Source organism: Mauremys mutica, chromosome 2 (assembly GCF_020497125.1).
Source record: "Mauremys mutica isolate MM-2020 ecotype Southern chromosome 2, ASM2049712v1, whole genome shotgun sequence".
Taxonomy (NCBI): Eukaryota; Metazoa; Chordata; order Testudines; family Geoemydidae; genus Mauremys; species Mauremys mutica.
The window spans coordinates 91049267-91075321 of NC_059073.1; the positions used below are offsets into that span (position 1 = coordinate 91049267).

Here is a 26055-nt window from a genome sequence, read left to right on the forward strand (position 1 = left end):
GCCCCCCGGTCCTGCCAGGGCCCGTTATTTTCCTTCCGTGTGTGTGCGCGCGCTGCGCGCGTGTGCACGAGAGCTGTGAGGCACCGGGGGACTTCACTGCGGAAGAAGGACTGTGACGTTGGCTTCCCCAACCGCCGCCCAACTCCCGTAACGTTCGCGGCAGCGCGTTCTCGTCTGTCTCTCGTGCGTGTTTGGGGTCACGTGGGGGTGGCGCGGCCAATGGGAGCCCCGCAGAGCTGCACACGGAGACCGACATTCTGACGGGGGGGGAGGGGAGCGGCAGTGCCGGGGAGGGGGGGCACTTTCAAACCCTACACCCACGGTGGCGGCGGCGGCGATCGGTGCGGGGCCGAGTCTCTAGGAACCGTCCGCAGCGGTTGAATCCGGTTCTTCGTCGGGTCCTGTCACAGGGGCAGCGCGGGAGGGAGGAGCAGGAGGAACGAGTCCTGCCGCTTCCTCCTCCGACAAGGTAAGAAGAGACACCCCCGAGCCTGTCCCACCCCCCGCCCTCCGATGGGAGCCGCAGCTCTAGCGTCCCTATGCTGGGGGCGGCACCACCCCCCGGACCCGGCTGCGCCCTGGGGTAACCCCTTTCCCCAGCCGTGTGTGTGTGTGTGTGTCCCCGCGCGGGGGGTGTGACCCTTCCCGGCCGGGTCTCCGCTCGGGGGGAAGGGTAGCCCCAGGCTGGCTGCCCTACCCCGCACCCTGTCCCGCGGTGCGCGGCCCCCGGCCCATGCCGGTCGGGGGAAGGGCTCTGTCAGCCGCCCTCGCAGCCTGTCACTGCTGCTGCGGGAGCCATGGCTGCCGCTGTCACTGCCGCTGCGTGTCCCTTGCACGGCTCGTCCCCCCTCCCCCCCCCGGCTGCTTTTCGGGGGACACGCCGGGGCGGGGGTAACTGCTGCACACGGGGCTGTGCAAGCCAGTCTGGGCTTCGCCGCCTCTGCAGCGGCGCGGGGTGTGCGCGTGCAGGCGGGGCGCGGGGCTCGCGCTGTGGACAGCGGACCGGCGGAGGAGGGGACCCGCTGCTGCAGCAGCCTGTGACTCAGGGCTGGGATTTTTGGCAACATCTAAAAAGCTAGAAGCTGCTCGCTGTATGTCTACCAGGCTGCCTGTCAGCGTTTTGCCGAAGCCTGCTGCTGGTTTACTGTGTGGCCTAAATGCATTTGGAATACATCTAGGATTTTTAAGTATTTCCCTCAGGCTGAGGGATCCCATATTGTTTTACAAGCTAGTTGCATCAATTCCATTGTGTATCACTAAAATACAGCCACCTCTGAGGTGGAGCACAGCAGCTGATTGACAGCATCAACACGAAGTAGCTATTTAGGACAAGAAAGCAAAGAATACTGTTTCCAGTTGAACCTGTAAGGATGGATTAGGTAAGCAGTATAACTACCTCAGTTCAGATTTGGCCAAATTAATATCCATTCCCTCTGTTTCAGTTTTTAAAACTGACTGGTCATCTTATGACAAGTGGAAGAATAGCAACAAATGCAGAATTCCTAATTGAAAATTATCATGAATGGCCCTGTAAGACTTTTTAAAAAATTGTCAAGTCTGAACATGTCTCTGTCTTATCAGTCAAGAGCCTTTTATTCCTGGAAATTAATTAGGCTTTAGAATGCTGTATTCCACATTTGTCTGGTAGCTCATGGGAATATAGTAGATGATATATGGAAGAGAATCCATTTGTGGCATTCATAACTTTAGGCTTTTGTTTGTATCTATTTGCAAGACCACCGTGAAAGCCAAGAATGTCCCAACTTCATTCACTTTGATGTGTCAGCTGCTTTGTTATCCCATGAGCTACCAGACAGATGTGGAATATGTCTTAAAGTTTTGTTAATTTCCAGAAAAAGTGACCAGAGAAGGATTGAATCACAGTGCCAACATGAAGTCAGGACTTCACTAAAATGTAAGGCCCTTGATGGGTTGTCATGATATGTGTGGAGAGGGGCTCCTCTCTATAAAGGAGGAGCCTCCTTTAACCCTTTATTTTACCCCTGATTGAGGTGGGGTAACAGTAAGTGGATCACCCCTTAACAAATAATCAGTGTGTATCTGCCAGGAACATGCAAACTCAACCCTTTGTGTGTTTTTCTACTTTAGTCTTCTGTTGGGGTGTTGTAGATAGAGCATAGTCCCTCAGGGAAGTGGATCTTAAAGTTAACACCACATTGAGATGCACTGGGAAAGTATACACCTCTCGGAGCTATTGTTTTAGGCCCTCTGCAAACTTAGGTGGATGGTGGGTTACACTTCTATTTCTTCACAAAGATGAGGGTTAACAATTTACCATTTTTCCCCAAAATGAAAGCTCAGATTCTAATGTAATCATATGACTCTAGGAGCTGGAGCCCTGAGCATGTGCCTGTGTCTTAATCCTGTCCTTCACAAATACAGCGGAACTCTGCAGATTCAAAGTTCTGTCTGTGCAGATCCAACTGCAAGATCTGGGTCATAGTAAATATTGTTTTGGGAGGGTAGTAGTAAACCCATAACAACCTTTGATAACTCTACTTGCCTACTTGTATTTTGTGAGTTAAAAATCAAGGAGAGCAAGTGCTGGAATAGAATGGTGCTTACCAGCACCACAAGGACTGTGGCAGCATTCCTGTGACTATGTATGAAGCAGTTCCTTTCTCTGACTTCCTGGTTCTCCCTTGGCAGTCCCCACCATTAGCTCCAGTGCATGTATAGGATCGTGGTCTTTTACCATGAGATTCATTGTAGTTGAGGTATGCAAAGGATTCTCCCCTTCTGTTGGCACCGGCTCTAGTCCTAGCACAGGAAAAGAGTTTGGACTTAACCACCCCTTTGTGTTTCCAATGTTTGTTTGTTTTTCTTTCTTTCCCCTACCCAAGAAAAAAATGTGCATGCATTCTGAATGCTAGTGTTAACTAGTATAAAACTTCTGATGGATGATGTGTTGATAGTGCATAACAAATTAAGCCTCTTCCTGGCTTGCAAAACATATCACTTGTTAGAAGAAAAGGTCTGTTAGGATGGTTGAATACTTGGATGAGTACTCTTTCTAAAACACCTAATTATTCAGATAGTGGTAGGAGCACCAAAAATATAAGTAAAAGCAGATTTTTACCAAGTGTGGATTATCAAGTACAATCTCAAGCAATTGTTCTGAGTTTCATACATTTCCTGATCTGTTTAAGCTTCAGCTGAACTAAAAAACCCACTACACTGCATATTTTGACATGTACACGGTATCTAGATCTTTCAGAGCTTGAACGCCAGCACCTACAAAAATCTTGACCTTCTATTTGAACACTGATTTGTGAATATAAAAAAATGTTATCTATTGGACAGATTTGTCATGTTTACCGAAGGCTTTTGGTTGGAAGGACTCAGTAGATTTCACTGAAGCTGGTCATCTTGACTTTCAAGTTGGGCAGAAGTATTGATCACAAAATATATAGTGTTTAGCCTGTTACCACAGTGATGATACACACATTCTTCTGTTGGTATAGAACAATTTTCTTCTTGAACCCTTTCAAATATTTGGATTATATCTTATTGTGAGATGAGCTGGGCAAATAAAGCTTTCGGCTTAATTTCTTTTGCATATTTGATTGAAGAGAGAGCTGTGTGAATGTTGACTGGTCATTTAGTCTCCATGTCAGACCATGTTTTGTAACTACTTCATTACAAGCGTTCTTAGACTCCACTGACAGATGGTATGAAATAAATATTAGCCCTAACTGTATCTAGCCTTGCTATCATAACCTTGAATAATGTTATTACCAGAAGATGAGTCAGATGCCTGTTGATTTGTCTAGTTAACCAGTTTGTCATTATTCAGGATTCCTTTACAGTCTTTGCAAAAAAAAAAAAAAAAAAAAGTGGACTGCTTCAGGCTGTCACGTCAACCAGCTCTCAATGTTAGCAAATCTTGATTTGCTGAGCTTGAACAATCAACTTGCTTGTAAAGAGGAGGGGATCTACACCACCAACTTCTGTAGAATCTAAGCTTTCATTTAAAGAAAATGAACATTTCTAGCACCTGAGTTGATGGTAATCTTTCAAATATGAACCAAATATAAACACACAAACTCTTCTTCCTGAGTCTGCAGAAGTTCTGTTTCCTTTACTACTCCTATCTGACAAGCTGCAAAAGAGTGAAACTAGCAAGATGCTGATCAGTTTCCTAGCTGCTGTTGGGAACACTGTCGGTAGCAGTGAAATTGGCATGAATCAGGTCAGTTTCATGCTGGTGCTGCCTGGGAAAGGCAGGAGCAGCACCAGAGTCAGGTGATACAATTACTAATCAGGAACAGAATACCTGAAAATGGAGACTCAGGAAGAGGTAAAGTAAAAGAAATCTTTTCTTCCCTCTCCATGCCTCTTTTCAGCTGTGAGTGATCTGGGGAGGAACAGTACAGGGAACCTCTTCTTTTACTCCTCACTGTGGCAGCCTGGAGACCCTGGAAGATAATGAAGACACAAAAAGCTCTTTCACCCAGAACCTCAAAGGCATTTAGGCACCTATGCCCAATGGAAAGTCAGTGAGAGTTTTATCTCTCCAGTATCTTCAAATTTATTAAGCCCACCAGAAGCTGATTACACCCCGGTAGTGTTCAAGGCCACCATGATGGTAGAAATACTAGAACACTCCACCTTTTTGAGGGCAGAGGAGCTGGACTTACACTAGGAATGACACCTGGAGTTTCACTTTTTTCCCACCATCTTTTGTATTTATCTCTGATTAGAAGGTATCTGATAAATTTTTCAACACCTGGTAATTAGCATGGGAAGTTGTCCATCTAGTGGAAACATTTAGTTCCAATAGGTGAGTTCTCACTTCAGTTATTATATTCTACAAAGTAGTTTATATAAAACATAACATACTCCTTCACTAGTGCCCCTGTGTGCTGTGCTAGACAATGAGTTTAAATCTTACTATCAGCAACAGGAAAAAACAGGAAAAATTGAAAGGTTTTGTAATGACACTCCCCCTCTAAAATTGGTTGTTACTACTAATTTTTTGTTTTTTTCCTGGCTCAGAGACACAGAGCTCTCTCAATAGCCAAACTAGACTTTTGGGTTTTACCTTTATGTTTTGGTCATCCCTGGCCACCTTTCCTTTAATCTCTTAACTAGATTGTCTAATAAACAAAGAATGAACATTTTACTATCTGTTAGTGATGTTACACTGCTGCTGTAGGGGTATACCTTTATGAAAGTAGCTTTTCCCTAAGAACCATGAGTTTTACTCCTTAAAAGTATCTGGCAATTCCCTCATTATGGTACTTCTCTGTGCTAGAAAGTCGTGGCCGTGAAACACAGTCATTCAAACTGCTGGAATCCTTGAACTTCAGGATAGCTGGTTGAGCTAAAGCCAGGGTATCCAGCTGAGGAAATTGGAACTACCTCAGTAAGGGGCTTCTATGCTGGTTCATGTATGCAAGACCTTCTGCTCTAGGTCTTGAACCTGCAGTAAGAAAACACTCCATCAAACCCCTGAACTCCACTGAAGTTAAAGAGGCTATGTATGAGCAGCAGGGCTCCACCTGTGCATATCTCATCGCAGGATCAAGGCCTTAATGTATTTGTGCCTTCTAGGTACAGAGCACAAAATAAATGGTTTCAAATGTAATGTTCTTAACATTATCCAACCTAGCATAAAACTTAATAAAGCCTTAAGTGTTAGCCTGTTAAGTGTTCAGGCAGTGATTATTGAGGCCTTGAAGGTAACATATAGCACTTTTCCTGTAAGCATCCTGTGGGTGTGGGTGTAAAAGAAGAAGAAAAAAAACGCTGATTAAAACTGAGGCTCATAAATCCATTCTTCCTTGTCTCTAGTCCTCTGGGATTGCACTCTGATGCTAAACTTCTCTGCAGGTGTTTCCTTTGAACCCTGACACCATCCTAAGGGATTCAGAGGAAGCACCTGTGAAGATATTCAGCATCTGATTTCAGACCCATAGATCTAAAGTGAGAAGGAAGAATGGGTTTGGGAGTAAGGCAGTGGATTGGGGCTCATGAGATCTGGGTTCAGTTCCCAGCTCTGCCACAGACTTTGTATGACCAAGGACAAATAACTTAAGTCCTGACTTTTCAGAAGTTTTCAGTACCTACAACACCTGTTGATGGAAAAATGTCAATTCCTGAGCACCTTTTGACATTTTTGGTATCCTTATCTAACATCATATAGACTTGACAAGGCAACTTACATACTAGTCAGGCTTTTCTAGGTACCTCCTTTTGGCCTATATAGGACTAGGGGTTGTCTGAGCTGACAAGATGCTGGAGGGTAATAAAAACAGTGACATTCAGCATATGAAAGAGCAAAAGTACTAACAGGAAGTTTTAAAAAAAAATCAATAGATCTAATGCCTCCAAATCACAGACTATCTGAATTTCTAATACAACCCATTACCATGAATAAACACTAAATCCTAATTTAGTGGTAAATTGTGGTTCACTGATGAATTTTAGAAGTAATCAGGCCTTTGACAACAGGTTTATGAGCTGCCTCATTTCAAATGTCTTTACTAAACAGATTTGGTATAATATTCTTCTAGCTTTTCAAAGACAGTTGCAGGTAATTGGTTTGCCTAAATTATGGTTTCATTTTTATATTAAATAGTGCCCTTTTGTGATCTACTAATTAACTATATAAGAGCTAGATGATATCATACTTGTATTTGGTACTAGAGTTTTGCAACATTACTCATGTTTTTTTTTTTTTTAGTGTCTCAAATACACACAACCTCCACTAAGCCCTTACTTTGGTTTTTATTAAGAAGGATAATTAAACATTTGGATATGTTAACAAAATACTAGGGCTGAGGAAATAGAAGTAGAATAGCATGCAGAGAAATCAGAGGCTTAATCACATTTGCCACAATTTTGGATTTTTGTAAAGCAATCTTCTACAAAACAAAATATTTTGTACTGCAACATATTTAAAAAGGAAATTCTCTTTGTGTCTGAAACTTAAATGCTATGTGGTTGGTGAGAAACTTCAAATGAAACCAACTAATTTATTTTCCATTATCCAAGATGAAATTCAAAAACATAATAAATATCAAAATAAACATAAATATTGGTAAGTACATTTTATATTTTAAAATTTTAAGGCATTACACAGTAAACATTACTAGAGAGAATAGTCAGGCTGAGAGGATTTTCAATTAGATTTGTGATAATTCAGCAGCAGGAAATTACTGTAGTATAGACATGGATTATGCCAGTCTGGGGAATCTTGCGTCACATGCCTTTGCTTTTCAAGTTTTTATTGTTCTGTACATTCACAGAACAATTCTAACATTACATTACTTTTTTTTGCCAACTCTCACTTGTGACTTTAGTAATTGGTAAGATTGTGTTCTTGCGAGCTAGTCAATACAATACATTTGCATTCTATATGTCTCTTGTGTTAATTATGTCCCCAGTCCTTCGGACTTGTATTAAGCAGCAAATAGTGTCATTGAGTACTTGTACATGGTTAACTTCTAGTATGTAAATCTCTTTATAACTGGGGCCTAGCTGAGCAGTTCCCAGGCACTTATTCCATGGCCTCTTCCATGGCCATTTTTTCTTTTTTTGTAACTAAGAAAAATATTAAAGACTACAAATTTGATTTTTTTTTATTTTTAAACGAAAAAGGTTGATAATAAAGTGGAAAAATCACAGGACATGATATTTTACTTCCTTTAGTTTCTCAATTCTTAGATTGCAATGGCGTCTGTCAACTGTCACTGTTGTACAAAAATCTCTCTCGGAGCTTCCTGTTGCTAGGCAACATCTCCCCCACTCATCTGTTTGCCAGAGTGGTTGCCATAGTGTCCCCTGTCATTGTAGGCCATAGTTGGCCAACAGTACTTTTCACTCTAAACAGGGTTGTACAGGCAAATTGGTTCCTTAGAGTCATTGCCTTCATTTTAAATGTCATTCATGTCTGAGGGGAGAAATCCTCTTCATCCACTCTTCTCTTCCTTTCTTTTGTACTCTCCCTAGTACAGTTTTCAAAAATGGGAACAAAGAGTAGGGACTTCTTTGACAGATGTGGCTTATTTCAGAAGGGTCTCTTAGTTCTCAGTACTATGAGCCTGGTTGATTCACTGACAGTGTGGCCATGCTTTTGAAAATGAGGCCTCTTGAGGTATCAGACTTTTAATATCTAGCTACTTAGGTTGAGATGTTAAAGCAGAAGTAAACTGAACTGTCTAGAACTCTCTACTTGCCATTGCTTTCTTCCATTTTTCTCCTAGATAACTCTTTAAAAAGTCAGTTACATTTAGCTTGTTGCTTCTTTTGTTTCTTAGTCTTTCATGTTTCATCAATCATATTTCCTTTTAAACCCCCAGCAATAGTGGATTGTTTGGTTATTACTCCTGTACAATAGTACATATACATGCCAACAGATTGTGACAAAGAGGATTTTTAAATATTCATAAAATTGAAAAAAGTATTGTCTGATAGCATGGGAACTTGAACTCCTCCAAAAACCTAAATGCCTATTAATTCTGTGCAGCCTTAGCACTCCTATAACAGTTAATTATATGCTCCCTAATTCCACATCAGTTAATGATCACCTGGTTCCAAAGCAGTGTGCTCCCCATCAATTAATTTTACAAATCCCCAGCCACACATCTGCTCTAGATGACACCCCCCCACACACACACAGTACCTTTGCTCATGTTGTAGGTACATGAGTGGTTCTTTTACATCACCCCAAGCTCGAGGGGGGCAATTCTATGGATGGTTCTTCACACTCTCCCCATCTAAACTTGGCATGGAGAGTGGCATCTGCAGCAGGAGCATCTTGAATCCTCTTCTCTGGCCTGGGCTTGGGGGTAAAGAGAAATAGGAACGAAGGAGATGCTAACTGATATTATTCGAGAGTGGAGCAGAGAGATCCTGAGCTACTGGGCACTTGTTCCTCTTCTTTCCCTCTTGCAAAAATGGTAGTCTCCTTCCCTCACTCAAAAATCTCTGGTGGTTCTTCTTAAGTGGTGTGGGAGAGCTCTGCCTGTCACATACAGCGGCTTAATTTGTTGCCCTCCCCCAAGACAGAGGCAAATTGTGATCACACATTTTTTTTCCCCCACAGAAACCTGCCTCATTCCGTGCATAGGATGAATCTGCTTTAGGAATGAATCAGGGCTGTGTAATAAAGGAGATTATGACATTTACGACTCCTGTTTCATTTGTTGCAGAAATTGGAAGGCATGTAGTCAATGAGCAGGAGGTTGTGGCTTGGATTGCAGGAAGATAAAGGATGGTCTCATGATTAGGCAGTTGAGTGCTGTCATAGAGAACTGATTTCCTTCTCTGCTTCTATTCTGACCAAGTTCCTTTGTGACGTAAGCAAGTCACGTAAAACCAGATTATTCCCAGGTGGTCACTAATTGTGTGTTCCTTATTTTCTGGGAACCTGACTGAAACTCTAGGGTCTGATTTGCAGAGGTGCTGAGAACTCATAGCTGCAGATGAAGTCAGTGGGAGCTGTGTTTTGAATATATGAAGTGCTATGTAATGTTAAGTACTCCAGAGATTGAGGTCTTGGGTGTCTCAGGTTGGGCAACCAAAATTAGTAGATACTATGACCTTAATCTCTCTATGCTTGAGCTCCCCATCTGTAAAATAGGGATAATACCCCCCCACACACACACACTTCACAGGGCTGTTCTGAAAAATGCATTAATTAATGTTTGTAAGCATTCATACTATAGTAATGAACAGCCTAGAAATGCCCATGAGGAAATTAATAATTTTGTCTTCAGAGCAGGGTTTGAACAGTGTGCAGCAAATAAGGCATAAGGCCACACATTGTTTAATGTGGAAAAAACAAAATATTGAAGAGCTGCTCGTTAAGTGAACACTGGTCATCCTTTGCACTGAATGAGGTAGGGGTCTTGTCTAAAAGACAGTACAGTGTGTAATAGTCTGTAATTACACGATCAGAATTTGATTCCTTCAGGTGTACACTTTAAGATTCCACAGTCAACCTTAATTTTGGCATTTCCCAACTGTTGGGTGCATGACTTTACAACCTTAATAATGTCCTTTTTAATATTGTGTGTGTGTGTGTGTAATAATTTGATATACATTTATGTGTTGTTTTATTAATTTCCTTTGTTTCATTTAAAACTTTAACCTTTGCTCATACGGACATTTCTCCATGCTTCTAATAATTTTCATGAACCTTCTTTGGATCTTTGCTTCTGCTATACTCTTTTTGAGGTGAAAAAAAAAATAGAACTGAACTCAACGTTCCTGGTAATGTTGTACCATCAAATTCAATATGACCAGCATAATATTTTCAGTATTGCTCTATCCTATTCTGTATGTGTCCTAACATTTTGGACATATGCATGTTGAGCAGAGGTTTCCATTGAAGTGTCCAGTGCTGTTGAGTGGTTACAATTAACTTAGTACCAACAATGTACATAAGTGATTTGAATTAGTCCTTCCATCCTGTATTGCCTTGCACTTGTTTACAGTGAACTTCATCTGTTGTTAAGCTTTCTGTGCCCCTCTGGATTTTCTTACAGATATCTGTAATCTTGTAGATGACAATTATTTTACTTATTTATTTGTTTGTTTATTTATTGCCACCAGTGTTCCTTTTAATTTTTCCCACACATGTGCAGAATGACTTGTTATGTGCACCAATATAGAGGTGATATGTGACGCATCATCTCCATATTGGTGCACATAACAAAATTCATGTGGTGGGGCCGACGGGTTTGGAGTGTGGGACGAGGGCTCAGGGCTGGGGCAGAGGGTTGCGGTTTGGGGGGGGCGGGTGAGGGCTATGGCTGGGGGTGTGGGCTCTGGGGTGGGGCTGGGGATGAGGTCTTTGGGGTGCAGGCTGCCAGGGGCTACGGCAGGGAGAGAGGACTTCCCCTAGCTCTCTTTCCCCACAGCAGCACATGGGCTGCAGGGAGGGGGAGAGGTGCCTCTCCCCTGACTGCGGCAGGGCTGGGTTGGGGTTGGTGGGGAGAAGCACCTCTCCCCGCCACAGCAGGTCCATGCTGGGGGAGAGGCATCCCTCCCTGCCGCAGCCCTGAGCCCCTGTGTGGGGCTTAATAGGCAGCTGCGTGGCTGCGCAGCTTAGAGGGAATTTAGGTTGAGACATTTTTTCAAATATCATGAATGGCACTTCTCTCTTCTCCAGTTGGTAGAGCACGCCCACGTATATATGAGTCAAGATAGATCCTTGAAAGAGGTGAACCTTGACAGTTTGTTTCTATACTTTGTATACTATTTTATCAGATTTTAAATTATTACAGAACTTTGTCACACCTCATGACTATTTAAATTCCTTGATCGTTTCTTGTGATGGACTTAAAAAAAACCTATGTCAAAGTCCAGTAATCTATAGCAAACAGTTTTCCTTTAGCCCACTATTTTCTTGACATTCTCATTCTAGTAGATTAACGAAGCATGATTTCCTTCTTTACAGAAGCTGCATTTGTATGTTACTGATCATACTATGTTAATCTAGATGTTTATAACTCTGTTTCAGCCAATGTACTGGTATGGCTAACTATCTGTAATTCCAAGGATTGCTTCCTCACTATTAAAGAAAACAGATGTAACAATGACTACTTTCCAGTATTCTGGTGTAATAGCTATTTTTAATGAGCTCAGAATATTTATTCTGAAATTTATACATATTGAAGGCTTTTTCAATTTTTATTTCCATAATTATCAGTATTTGGAGTGCTCAGCTGCTAGTCCCAGCTGTGTGGAAGGGAGCAGGGGGGAGCGGACGATCAGACTTTGTCTGCAGTGAGCCAATAGTGTCAGGTCAGACCCACCCCCAGGACCCTTCCCTGGCTCCAGGAAGCTCTGCACCCCCACCCACTTCTCAGCTGCAGGGGGGAGGGCTCACTCTATGGATAGCTGTTCCGCATCCACCCAACGCCCCCTGTCAAGCCTCATCACTCCTCCCCCCAAATATAGAAGTAAAAATATGCCTATAGGAATCTGCCATGTTTAAATAAATATTTGACAAAAACCTAATACCTGATCTTTTGGCTCCCTGTCTAGCTTCATGTGATTTGCCCTTTCTTCTTCATTGACTAGTGGAAGTGAAGATGCTTCCATTGCACCTAAAGCTTAATGCTTCAGTCTCAGTAGTTGGGAGACCTCAACAACTGAACTCTCCTTGTCCCACCATCTTTCAGAGCTTCACATTGGTACTGAGAGAACTAAGCTATGGGAACATCATCTCAGGTGGATTTAAGTGATGTATATTTTGATAGGCTTAGCTTAACTGTTACTTGGAAAGGCTGTAGGAGGAAATGGTGGCCATTTTATCTGAGAGTAAAGGGGGAAACAGGATGTGGGTGGAGAAATGGTGTTTGAGGGGGCACAGAGTGAACGGGCTCAGAGGGAAAAAAGGAAGCCCTCTCTCCTCCTTTTTCCTCCAGTATTTGTCAGAGTAGATTCCTGGGAATGATATTGGGCTGGCCAGCCTCAACTAGGCAGGTACCACTGTAGCATCCTGTCTTGGCCCTACTAGCTTTACTGGGGATTGTCATCACATATGTTCAGGAAGAGGATAAAATTTTGCCCTTCTACAGCATCATTGATCAGACCTCCAACACCAGTTCCTGGCATCAGCCACCATGAGCGGGAGATAAAGGAAGGTCTTAATCATCCAATGAGGCAGTGAAACCAGACCCTACCCCTGTTGTCAGTGACTTCACAGCTTTCCAGGATCTCCTGTCTCACACATAGCAGAGACCCTGAACATTGGAATAGTCATATAAGAGAAGTCCCATAAACGTCTTCAAGTTCTCAATACACCATCTTCAGCCACAATTGCCCTCCCAGTCGGCTAGGATACACTGGGGCCCGCTAACTGAGTGGCAAATCCTGACCATTCTCCCTTTCATCTCTAAACAGGTGGAGAAAAGATATCGGTTGCCTTCAGAGGGCTGTGAACACTTTTAGGACCATTATCACATCTTGAGGTGCAGTTCAGACCAATGAGAGGCTGTCACCGCTTGTCCTGTAACCAAAATGCTCTGCTGCTGTAGCTTACTGTCTGGATGCTCCCAGCTAGCATATAAGCATGCACTATGTGTGTGTTGTGCAATCCTGGTTTTGCAACTCTGTCTCCAGCAGTCAGCCTGTTACACCATAGTCACGCTCTGGTCTCTACGAGCCTTGGTTACTACTAGCCAAGTGACTCCAACACTTCCTCAATCTCAAATTTCCCCAAAACTGTTTGCCATGAAATATCCAGCCCTCTTCTGGAACACTGAGGAGTAGTAAGGTCTGTTGCCCCTTTAAAGAGACAAAAGCACAGCAGCTTGTTGCTTTTACTGGAATTGATAATCATTTCAAGTTAAACATAGTGCTGGGTTGATTTAGAATAAACGTAGAACAAGTTTATTTAATCAGAGAGTTTTTAAGTGAGTTAATGTACAAGAGATAAAGACCTAATGGTTACCAGCAAATAAAAGTAAAATACACTTTCTAGTGGCTAAGATTTAACAAGCTGCAACCTTGGTTCTTCCCTTCCTATGAATTTCCCATTCCCTTGTTGATTTGTATGTGAATGGGGGTTCCATTATTTTTAATCACATGTTGCTTAGTTTCATTGGAGACAGACACACAGATAGTTGCCTTCCCTCCTGTCTGGGGGAAAATCTGCTTCCCCCTGTTTTGGTCGCAGACTTTAAATCATAATATTATTAAGTCTCTATAATTCCTCATAGTTTTAATACGTACATTTTACAATGGTATAACTTACCATTGTGTCATTAGCTTTCATTTAAAAAAGTACTTGATACACTTTTTTATAATATAATAATATTGTATACAATCAGTGGATTCAATTACTTATCATTTGAAGTTCAGACCCACCACAAGGGGGTATCTCCGCCATTTGGTAGGATTTTTTACCTTTCATGTAAATGTAAACCTTCATTGTCCCTGCCTGACAACCAGGCTGCTCAGAGAAACAAATACAGTTTGTCTTAGACAAAGGAATGTGTACTTACTGCATTGCTTGTCAAACTCATCTTAAGAACATAGTGCTAGCATGTATTCATAACTTTGTATACTCCATGTATGTGCATCACACAAGAATATTAATCATCACTAAGTTACTAGTTTTCCAGTGATCTCTTATGTGACATCTTTTAGATATAGATTATGACAAAAGAGTGTTAGGTGTCGTGAGTATGTCAGGCCTGACCAGTTGCTGATACAGAGTAGTGAACCGCAAATGGGCTTCTATGTCACACCTGCCCAGACCTAGTTTTCTTTGGTAGTTTCTGCAGTTCAAGAGAAATTCAAGGCTTCAAAAGGTACTTAAGGACAAAGACCTGAAGAAATCAGACCTGATTGGGCACAAAGCGTACTCATCAGCCTCACTTCAACTCTGGGGGGGCAAATTATCAGGCCTTGTTTGCAAAATACAACTTCTTCCCCTTTTAAACGTTTCTCAGGAGAACAGAGGAGTTAAGATTTCATAAAAGGCCATACAGTATCTAGAACAGCACTGCAGGCAGCTGTGGATACATCTGATATGGCTGCAAAGTTTGTGGCAATGGCCATCGTTATGAGATGGTCCTCTTCTCTGTTAGTGTCTGGGATACCCAAAGAGGTACAAGCCATTATTGAGGACCTGCCCTTTGAGGGGATGGACTCAAGAGCTGTGTTAAGATCCTTAAGGATTTATACTCTGGGACACCACTGAAAACAATGCAAGGGCCATTCCCAGCAGAAACAAAGGATACCAGCTTACTCTCAGGGATGACCACTTGAGTAATCATTTCAGAAAAGATACCACTGATCTAGGACATGTTGGCCCTCAACTTCCTTTTGCTCACTTGGCACAGAGACAGCAGGATTGACGGTAATGTCAAGAGTGACACCAGAGCTCCTGCCATCATCAGGAGCCTTTTTTACTACTTTCTGCCTGGCTTGGTTCACGGGACAAATGAGTGTTCAGACATCTCCCATTGCTTCCCTATTCACACCTTACTCTCTACCTCTCTTTCTCATTAGGTCACAAAAAGTAGCCTTGCTGCTTCATCTAGAAAACATAAAAGAGGTCCTGCAGGAGTCAAAGGGGAAGAGGCTTTTACTCCCAACATTTTCTTATTCCAAAAAGGCAGGTTGTCTTCGCCCTGTCTTAGACCTAGGGAGACTGAACAAATATATATGCCACCTCAATTTTAGGATGATAATGCTTGCCTCCCTCATTCCATCCTTGCAGGCCCAAGGCTCTTGAATTGCCAGGTGTATATTTTCACAAAGCCATCCACCTGACTCGAGATATGCTTGAGATTCATACTAGTACTGAATCACTACTAATTCAAGATACTGTCATCTGGACTTTCCACAGCACCAAGAATTGGCATGAAATGTCTAGCAGTAATTGCAGTGCATCTGAGGAGACAGGGTATCCATGTCTATCTTTACCTGGATGACTGTCTGATCAGAGTCAGGTTCTGGCAGGAGATGGCGATAACCCTAGCACATATACTCTTGCAATCCTGGCCTTGATTGGCCTCCTAGTGAACTATGAAAAATAGTCTCTTTCCCTATCATAGATGGTAGACATCGTGGGAGCTTTGATACACTCAAGGTTAGAGATCATACCTGCCTGAGGACATTTTCTTGTCTTTGTGATCCTTGATACTCAAGATAAAATCAAAACTCACTAACAGTATAGACTTGCCCTAGGCTGTGATGCCATACGTCAGCATGCAAGTATGTGACACTGCTTGCCAGACTTCACCTGAGGCCTCTAAAGCTCTGACTCAGGTCTGTGTGCTCTCCAGCAGATGCCAGATGGACAGGAAATGTCATGTTGCCACCTCATGTCCTCACTGAATTGACATGGGGGCTAGAACCTGAAAATGTAAGGAGAAAAGTATAGTTTTCATACCCCACCCTGGCAAAGACTTTAATCATGAGCATACTAGGGACAGGTTGGAAAGCCCACTTGATACACCAGCAATGCAAGAAGTCTGGTTCTTGGAAGACATGGGACTCCACATAAACATTCTGGAACTCAGGGCTATCAGGCTGGCCTGTGTAACTTCTCCTGCCTATGCTCTGAAAATTCCACAGTGGAGATCCTAATGGACAACCCCTCTGCAAGGCACTGCATAAACAAGCAAGGAGGTGTTGGCTCATTGTCTATCTGCCTGGAGGCCATAGGACTCTAGACATGGGACCACCATCACAGGATAGTCCCAATACCTCTTCACTTCCCAGGAGTCAGCAATGACTTAGCAAATTTCCTGAGCAGACAGTCTGTGATCAATCACAAGTAGGATCTGTGGAGAACCATCATAAAGCCAGTATTCCATTGTTTGGAGCTGGGGGAGGCAGGGTTCTATGATAACACTTGCCACCAAGGACAATGCCAAGTTTTTGGAACTTCAGTTCCATTGGGCTAATTGCCCAGTGCCTTCTCTAATGGAATCAGAGACTCTCTTTTGTGCTTCCCCCTGATTCCAGGGTGATTTCCAAAACCAAAAGAGATGTAGCCACGATCATTCTTGTAGCACCATACTGACTGAGGCAGTTTTGGCTGACACACTTGTTACAGATGTCCAGCCTGGTTGATGACTGGCTAAGTACCATGGACAGGGTCTGCTCTAGACAAGTCCAGAACATCCTGATGCAGAGCAGGAAGATATCCACACAAAGGATGTAGAACATGTTCCATGTTGATGAATATCTGGGCAGCCCTAGAGGGTTTGGATCCGAAGTAGGCTTTGATATCGCAGGTCCTCAAATCCTTTCTGCATCTGAAATACTCCAACCTTTGTACAGCTCCTTTAAGGTAAACTTAGCAGTGATCTCAGCTTGCCATTCTCCTTTTTTCTCTTTCTTTATTTTCTCTGGAGTATGATTCATGCCTTCAGAGGATTTTTTTTTAATACTAGTTTGTTCTAAGGAATCTCAGTCTACAGAACTATGTTGTCTCTTTCAGTTTGAAATATGACTCAAGAATCTAGACTTTTTTTTTCCCCCGTCATGGTTTACCTTTTAAGCACTTTGTCCAAGGTCACACAAGAAACCTGTAGTAAATCAAAGAATAGAATTATGTCATGGTTTCAGTCCTCTGTTTTAGCCATGAAGCCGTATTCAAATGGTTTGGAAACTTTGTTTAGAAGGCGAGAGAAGACTGATCTGTGGTCATCTAATTTTGGAATAAAAATGTTTGGCCATATTTTATTGTCCCTGTTTTTCAGCTTTTATAGCATGATCTATGACTCAAATCCATACTCAGTGCAGAAATTGTCTGTAATGGACAATGGAATTTGATGTTGTATTAGGGTCCTGTTATTTTGGGGGCATGCATTAGATTTCAGTCCTTTCTGTCTTTGCTATTTCAGTGAAATCTGGTAGACTGAATTTCGATTTTATAGCCTCTTGTAAGACCATCACTTTCAAGTTCTGATTGTATGAATAAGTAAAGGCAACAGGAGAGCATTCCAGTTTGTGAGAGATATTGAGTAGATGATTTAGTACATGTTCTTGCCAACCTATTAAATCAGTGTTATTTATAAAGTCAACAAGCATTTATTAGTAATTTAGTCATGTGTTGCGATAGCATGGAGTTCTTTTCAGTCAATAACATGACATAGTGGACAGCCAAAAAGAGGGCATATTAAATTATGCTGTTCACTGTATTATGTGATGTTCATCTTCAGCCATGTTACAGAATGTGATAACTATTGAGCCTTAGTAATATTCATAAATAAATAAGTCACTGTTCCTTTAGTCATTTTCTCTATCCAAAATATGTTCAGGCTCTCTACTGTTTTTGCAGAGTACAAACGTGAAGTCCCTGCCACAGCTACAGGAATAGTTTACATCATCTAACACAAAATAAGATTATTATGAAAAACTTGGTAAATGATGCAATAATTTTTTTCAGTTAGTATGTGCAGTGTGGATAGATACATAGGGACTCTGCATTCAGTAGATTTAAATTAAAAAAACACACAAATCCCATAATCTCCCACTTCAGTGATTGTTCAGGGTCAATAGTTCAACAAAAATATCAAATAAAGAAGCTCTCAATAAATCTGAGATGTCTCGTGATGGTGGTTTGTCTTCAGGAAAAAAAATTAGTAGCAAAACCAGAGGGATGGATCAAAGAACAAATTCTGATAAGTACCCAGTTTTACTGATGCTGTAAAAATGAAAGAGAAAAGGACTGAAAAAAATAGTAACATATACTTAAGGAATATTTCTTTCCTTAATTGTGGCATCTTTTTTTTTTAATTGGGAGGGAAAACAGTTGGGTCTTTTTTCTTAGATTCAGTCCTCAATGTCATGTATTTTCCATCCTCTTAGTATGTAGTTGGTAATAAAAATAGTTGTTAGAACCTGGGTCTTCAGATAGAACAGCAAGAGACTATGATGTCTACTGAGAAATTTTTTCTATTACATACAACAAAATGAGATTGAGATTCCACTGAATTCATTATTAGAATATTATAAGATGCATGAAATAAGTTGTTATATATAAATGAGGATGAGGAATCCATTACATTGCTGGCTATCATGCAGTTTCCCCATTCACTAAGGGGCCAGACAGAGAAATCAAGGCATCTTTAAGGAGGAATTTTGAAGTTTCATTGGCAGCAATTAATAATTTATTATTTAGTTCAAGAGCTATTTTGTTGTGGCCCAAAGACTCTCTAAAGTATAACAAAAACTTCCTTATCTTAGGTGCACTCATGGATTTATCAGTGCTTTCAGTTAGAGCATGGGTTCTCACCCTTTCTCCACCTGTAAGCCAGCACTGTTCTTAAGAACGCTAACTATTAATGTTTCTGAGATGTGATCCCACAAGTTTCAGGAGCTATCGGGAAAGCAGTACAGACGCTCCCCGACTTACGCAAGCATTCCGGTCCAGAGTGCCTTTCGTAAGTCGAATTTTGTGTAAGTCGGGAACGTATACCCGACAATTACCCCCCCCCCCCCCGCAAAAAAAGGCTTATGGAACTCTCAGAACTTTTCCCGTAAGTGCAGATTTGCATAAGCCGGGGTTGTGTAACCCGGGGAGTGTCTGTATCCATTTAGGCTACACAGTGCCCCCTTATGGATCTGATAGTACAGACCTGGAACTATGTTAGAGCCATAGGGCCTTAAAGAACTTCAGTCCTCTCTCTGTTGTTATAAGCTGCGGAGGCATCACTTGGAAGTAACAGAGGAGGAGAAGGACCTAGGAGTATTGGTTGATCACAGGATGACTATGAGCCGCCAATGTGATATGGCTGTGGAAAAAAGCTAATGTGGTCTTGGGATGCATCAGGCGAGGTATTTCCAGTAGAGATAAGGAGGTGTTAGTACCGTTATACAAGGCACTGGTGAGACCTCATCTGGAATACTGTGTGCAGTTCTGGTCTCCCATGTTTAAGAAGAATGAATTCAAACTGGAACAGGATGATCCGAGGAATGGAAAACCTCTCCTATGAAAGGAAACTCAAAGAGCTTGGCTTGTTTAGCCTAACCAAAAGAAGGCTGAGGGGAGATACGATTGCTCTCTATAAATATATCAGAGGAATAAATACCAGGGAGAGAGAGGAATTATTTAAGCTCAGTACCAATGTGGACACAAGAACAAATGGATATAAACTGGCTATCAGGAAGTTTAGACTTGAAATTAGATGAAGGTTTCTAACCATCAGAGGAGTGAAATTCTGGAACCGCCTTCCAATGGGAGTATTGGGGGCAAAAGACATATCTGGCTTCAAGACTAAGGTTGATAAGTTTTATGGAGGGGATGGTATAATGGGATAGCCTAATTTTGACAATTAATTGGTCTTTGACTACTAGCAGTAAATACCGTATTTTCCGGCGTATAAACTCCCGACCGCGGCTGGGATTTAAAAGGCTCTGCGCTGTCCGCCGCAGCGGGCAGCGCAGAGCCCTCTGACTTCCCGCCGCGGCTAGGATTTAAAAGGCTCTGGGCTCCCCGCCGCAGCAGGCAGCGCAGAGCCTTTTACACCCCAGCCGCGGCCGGGAGTCAGAGGGCTCTGCGGCGGGGAGCCCAGAGCCTTTTCAATCCTAGCTGCGGCTGGGGTGTAAAAGGCTCTGGGCTCCCCGCCGCGGCGGGGAGCCCAGAGCCCTCTGACTCCCGGCCGCGGCTGGGATCTAAAAGGCTCTGCGCTGCCCGCTGCGGCGGGGAGCCCAGAGCCTTTTAAATCCTAGCCGCGGCTGGGGTGTAAAAGGCTCTGGGCTCCCCACTGCGGCGGGGAGCCCAGAGCCCTCTGACTCCCAGCCGCGGCTAGGATTTAAAAGGCTCTGACTTCCCCCCGCAGAAGGGGGGGGTCGTCTTATACGGCAAGTATATGGCAAAACTAATTTTTTAATGAAAAAATTAGGGGGTTGTCTTATACGCCCCGTCGCCTTATACGCCGGAATATACGGTATGTCCAATGGTCTATGATGGGATGTTAGATGGGGTGGGATCTTAGTTATTACAGAGAATTCTTTTCTGGGTGTCTGGCTGGTGAGTCTTGACAACATGCTCAGGGTTTAGCTGATCGCCATATTTGGGGTCGGGAAGGAATTTTCATCCAGGGCAGATTGGTAGAAGTCCTGGGGGGTTTTCGCCTTCCTCTGCAGCGTGGGGCACAGGTCACTTACAGGAAGGTTCTCTGCACCTTGAAGTCTTTAAACCATGATTTGAGGATTTCAGTGGCTCAGACACAGGTTTGATAAAGGAGTGGGTGGGTGATATTCTGTGGCCTGCATTCTGCAGGAGGTCAGACTAGATGATCATAATGGTCCCTTCTGACCTTAAAGTCTATGATTTTGTGGGTATTTGCGGAAGTAGGGATTATTTCTTTGTCTGGTAGACTTGCCTTTATAGACAAATTTCAGCTTCTGTTTGGGACCTCATAGTTCAGTGTTTTTTATGTAGTGTTTTTTTTTTTTCCTTGTGCAGTTACACAGATCTCCTCCCCAATCAAACTTTGATTTCACCACCTAGGTCAGTTATCCAGGCTGACCTGGATAATTCCATTTAAAGCAATGTGCCGCTTTCCATAAGAGGCTGGAGTCTTTCAGCCATGTTCATTGCCTAATATGTCTGTGAAGCTGAGTTCTCATTTATTATTCATTTGACTTGCTTTTATGGTATTGACTCTGAGACAGAAGCAGCTCTAGATTTGTTGAAGGGACGATTAAGGAATCCCCATGCTCATCCTTTTCAGAACAAGCAAGGGACAAAGTAGATTGCCGTTAGCATTGAAGAACTTTTCTCTAGATAGGTCTCTCTCAGCAATGAAAAGCTTAGTGCCCCAAGACTCAATATAATTATTGCCACAGGTATCGTTCGCATCAAAACAAATCTGTCCCAAACAAGGAATAACTTCGTGCTGTATTCCACTCAGGCCTGTTTTCAGAAGTCCAGTCTTTTAGGGAGGGCTTGGGTTTTTTTGTTTTGTTTTGTTTTGGGGTTGGGGTGGGATTGGTAATGATTTGAAACAGAAGAGAGAGGGGTATGGCAGTGAGGAATCATCTTAACAGGAGACTCTGCACCACCTTCTGAAAAGACAAAGAAGTATAATAGTCCAGGGAATACTCTAAGAAGTAGGATTCCTGGTATTGAGAAAGAATGGTGTTGATTTTCAAGGCTCTAATCCTTTAGGTCTTAGGGGTATATATTGCTCCTTCAGATGCTGTGGGTGTTGGGACTGGTTCTGTACTCCTTACCATAAAATAAGTTCTTACTTGGACGATATTCTATCTCACACCAAGTGTTGGGGTCTGCCTTTTTTTTGTCTTGGGGCAAGGACACAGGGATGAGAAAACTGAAGTGGAGACTGGTATTGGCTAAGAGAGGGGAATGGGATGAAGATACAAAAGTGGGGAAGAACAGGTGGGGCAGATGGAGCCAGGCTTGGGGGGAACAGGCAGAAGATTTTTTTTGCTCACTGGAGCATACTCCCCTGCAGAATCTGAAATGAAATGAAACCCAAGATCCTTGAGTCTTACCATTCTTCTGCTGCCAGCAAATATCCATGAAATGCTTGACAAGCATCCCATCCTCCCTTGTGCTGAAACATGAAAATCATGACAACCTACTACTACAGTCAATTATTCCCTTAGCTCAAGTGGCAGAGATCTGTGTGGTTGATCTAAAGGTCCCAACCCTGCTGTTGACCCATTGAGGTAGGGATGGGGGTCAGTATAATGTCACCTGATGGAATTTTGGAGGCTCAGTTTGCTTTTTTAAAAATATAGGAAGTTACACTTTCCACTACATTAAAAAAACATTGTGATGGTGCACTGAATGAGACAGGGATCCTGTGGAAAAAATATCTTGTCATATTGTGACAGATATGGCAATTTCTTGCCATATCTTTGAGAGACCTTACTGAACTAAGTTAAGTATCTTTGGGATCTATTGAATTAAATGAATGATTTATGTACGATTGTGTCCTACTCCAGGGGGGAGGGCTGCCACAGCTCATCCAGGAACCAAAAATACTGCGTAGGAATTAAGGCAGATCAACCAGATTGTAATATCCTCAAAGAGATACCACTGCCTGGGAAGGCTTGCATATACTAGTTCAAACTGGATTCTCCAAAGACCAAGAGAGAAAGAAATGACTTTTGGGTAAATAACCTGAGTTTAAATTTCCTCTGTGCTCTTCTTCCTGGTCCAGCAGACAGACAGGACTTTCTACCAAAGAGGGGCTCCAGCCTTTTCAGAAGGGTAGGAAAGACTTTAGCTTACTAAGGCTCCATAAGGCTTATGGGTAACCTCTGATGAGCTTTTAGCATACATATAGGAACTTCTATTGTTTTATGTGTTTTCTCTGCAATGCTTTTACCTGAAGAATAAATGCACTTGCTTAGAAAGAGCTGCATAGTAACTTGTAACTTCTGGCAATATGCTGGTTATAGCCCTTGGAGAGAAAGCAAAACACAGGTGCTTACCTCTTAGATAGACTTGCTTGCTGGGGTATTGTAGTGTAAAGCAGGGAGTTGTGCAGTCTTAAAAACCTGAGTCAGCAGAGGGAGAGACATGCATCTGTGCCCAGGAGAGGTGATGACTGGGAGCCAGAAACCTTTAAGTGAGTGCCCTTCAGGGACCATGGAGAGGGAATACAAGTGCAATTATCCTGAAACTGTGACACATAATTAATTACTGTAATGTAATGCATACCACAATGAGATTGCTGTGCTTACTTGCATAGTTTCAAGATTATTTTTTTGGGTTTAGTTTGAACATACCTATTTTCTCAATATGATTATTTGTACTGTAGTAGCACCTAGAGGCATCAGTCGAGTTGAAGTTCTGTTGTACTCAATGATATGCACACATAGCATTTACAGTCTAAGGGTTATGCCTAGCATTTTGGAGCAAACAGGAGCGAGCCTCCGAGCCTGGGTCAGCAGGCTAGTGTTAGCATTCTAAAAAAAGCTGTATAAACAGCAATTTGAAGATGTGGCTCAGACTTGGAGCTTTGACTCTGAAGACTAGGGAAGGGGGTGGGCTGGGCTTCAGAGCCCAAGCTCCAGCCCAATCCACAACTTCAAAGCGCTGTTTATACAGTAATTTTTAGAGCACCAGTGCAAGCCCTGCTAGCCCGAGTCTGTCAACCAAGGCTGGGAGGCTTGCTTCTGCTTGCTCCAGAATGCTGTGTAGACATACCCTCTAAGACAAGATGTAACTTGGGTGAAGCAAATAAGCAGGCTGGACAGGATAGACAGGGCAACAATAATAGGATGTTTTAGAAATGAGGTTTTAGGCGTTATTTGAAATATGCAAGAATAGAAATCTGGCAGGTATATATTGGAATGAAATTCCAATTATAAGGGGCACTGTTCGGGGGGAGAGGGGGAAGGCTTAAGTGATTATGGGAGAAGTAGATGAAAGTGGTGTTTAGGTTAATGGTGTAATTGAAATGGAAATGGTGAGGGGAAACAAAAGACAAAGGGTAGAATTTTCAAAAGTATCGCTCCATTTTCAAAAGTGACTTGAGTTGTGTCTAAAGTCAGTTAGGTGCTTTTCAATGTTTTACCTAGATGACAGTTGCATAGATATGCAATATATGGTATACTGATTCAATTGAAGTAATTATAGCTATATACTGTGTAAACTTAAACTCAAGTGGGAATTCTAAAGTTGTACGTTTAAAAGAAAAATCTGATATAATTTTTTTTAATTGTTTCTCAATTTAATTTAAGAAAAGCTGCCATATAATTTTATACATGTCCTGTTTCTTTGTTGTTGTTGTTCATATTAAACAAAATAAAACAAAAAGTATCCCCAGGACCTCAAAGTTTGTCATTCAGGTCAAAAAGGGACAACAATATTTATCTTTGGAATTTCAGAAGTATAGTGTTTTGTAGAGCATAACTTCTGGAGAAACAACAGAGGGCAGGGGAGGATGAATTGCGCTGCAGTGGCAAAGTCCAGCGAAGGATTTACTGAACCCTGATGTTACCAGAAATGAGGAATGAAGCAGCAGTGGAATATTGTTCCTCACTGTGACACAGAAGCCTATTGGTGCCAGCTGGCAAAGAGTTCACTACTCTGTATCAGCAACTCCTAACAGGCCTGACAAACTCACTAGACCTAACACATCGATTTCGTGGTATTTATTCATATAGCGTATTGTATGATATCAATTGAAAGCTGGTGTAATGCTGGTCATTAATATCTTTATGAAATGTAGGTACTGACAATATTTTATAAGTTGTGTATATACTGAAAATATATCCTGAAAGTATGTATGAAGGTATGAGTCACCACAGAGACACACATTCTCTCAGAGCAGGAGAGTTTGTCCATCTAGCTAGCTAAATGATATGTAAATTAAGCATCTTATTGTTTCACTGTGCCTCCCATCACCGGTCTGAACTGAATGCTAATAAAAACCAGACATGTGAAGGCAACAGGAACCAGAGAATAAACACTAATGGGCCTTACTGACTGAGTGGAGAAAAATAATTTTAGGGGGACTATCACAGAATCATAGAATATCAGGGTTGGAAGGAACCTCAGGAGGTCATCTAGTCCAACCCCCTGCTCAAAGCAGGACTAATTCCCAACTAAATCATCCCGGCCAGGGCTTTGTCAAGCCTGACCTTAAAAACTTCTAAGGAAGGAGATCCCACCACCTCCCTAGGTAACCCATTCCAGTGCTTCACCACCCTCCTAGTAGAAAAAGTTTTTCCTAATATCCAACCTAAACCTCCCCCACTGCAACTTGAGACCATTACTCCTTGTTCTGTCATCAGGTACCACTGAGAACAGTCTAGATCCATCCTCTTTGGAACCCCCTTTCAGGTAGTTGAAAGCAGCTATCAAATCCCCCCTCATTCTTCTCTTCTGCAGACTAAACAATCCCAGTTCCCTCATCCTCTCCTCATAAGTCATGTGCTCCAGCCCCCTAATCATTTTTGTTGCCCTCTGCTGGACTCTTTCCAATTTTTCCACAACCTTGTTGTAGTGTGGGGCCCAAAACTGGACACAGTACTCCAGATGAGGCCTCACCAATGTCAACTAGAGGGGAATGATCAGTCCCTCGATCTGCTGGCAGTGCCCCTACTTATACAGCCCAAAATGCCGTTCGCCTTCTTGGCAACAAGGGCACACTGTCAACTCATATCCAGCTTCTCGTTCACTGTAACCCCTAGGTCCTTTTCTGCGGAACTGCTTCCTAGCCATTTGGTCCCTAGTCTGTAACAGTGAATGGGATTCTTCTGTCCTAAGTGCAGGACTCTGCACTTGTCCTTGTTGAACCTCATCAGGTTTCTTTTGGCCCAATCCTCTAATTTGTCTAGGTCCCTCTGTATCCTATCCCTACCTTCCAGCGTATCTGCCACTCCTCCCAGTTTAGTGTCATCTGCAAACTTGCTAAGAGTGCAGTCCACGCCATCCTCCAGATCATTAATGAAGATATTGAACAAAACCAGCCCCAGGACCGACCCTTGGGGCACTCCGCTTGAAACCAGCTGCCAACTAGACATGGAGCCGTTGATCACTACCCGTTGAGCCCGACGATCTAGCCAGCTTTCTATCCACCTTATAGTCCATTCATCCAGCCCATACTTCTTTAACTTGCTGGC

At 42.6% G+C, this 26055-nt stretch overlaps 1 protein-coding gene across 2 annotated transcripts in view; it reads left to right on the plus strand.

Annotated features, from left to right (window-relative positions):
* Window positions 1-299: 299 nt before the first annotated feature.
* ANKRD12 (ankyrin repeat domain 12) overlaps window positions 300-26055 on the plus strand; it is a 120185-nt gene continuing 94429 nt past the window's right edge. For both annotated transcript variants that reach the window (XM_045003048.1, XM_045003049.1), the window contains exon 1: window positions 300-469. The gene's annotated coding sequence lies outside the window, so the exon portion shown is untranslated. The remainder of the gene's footprint in view (window positions 470-26055) is intronic.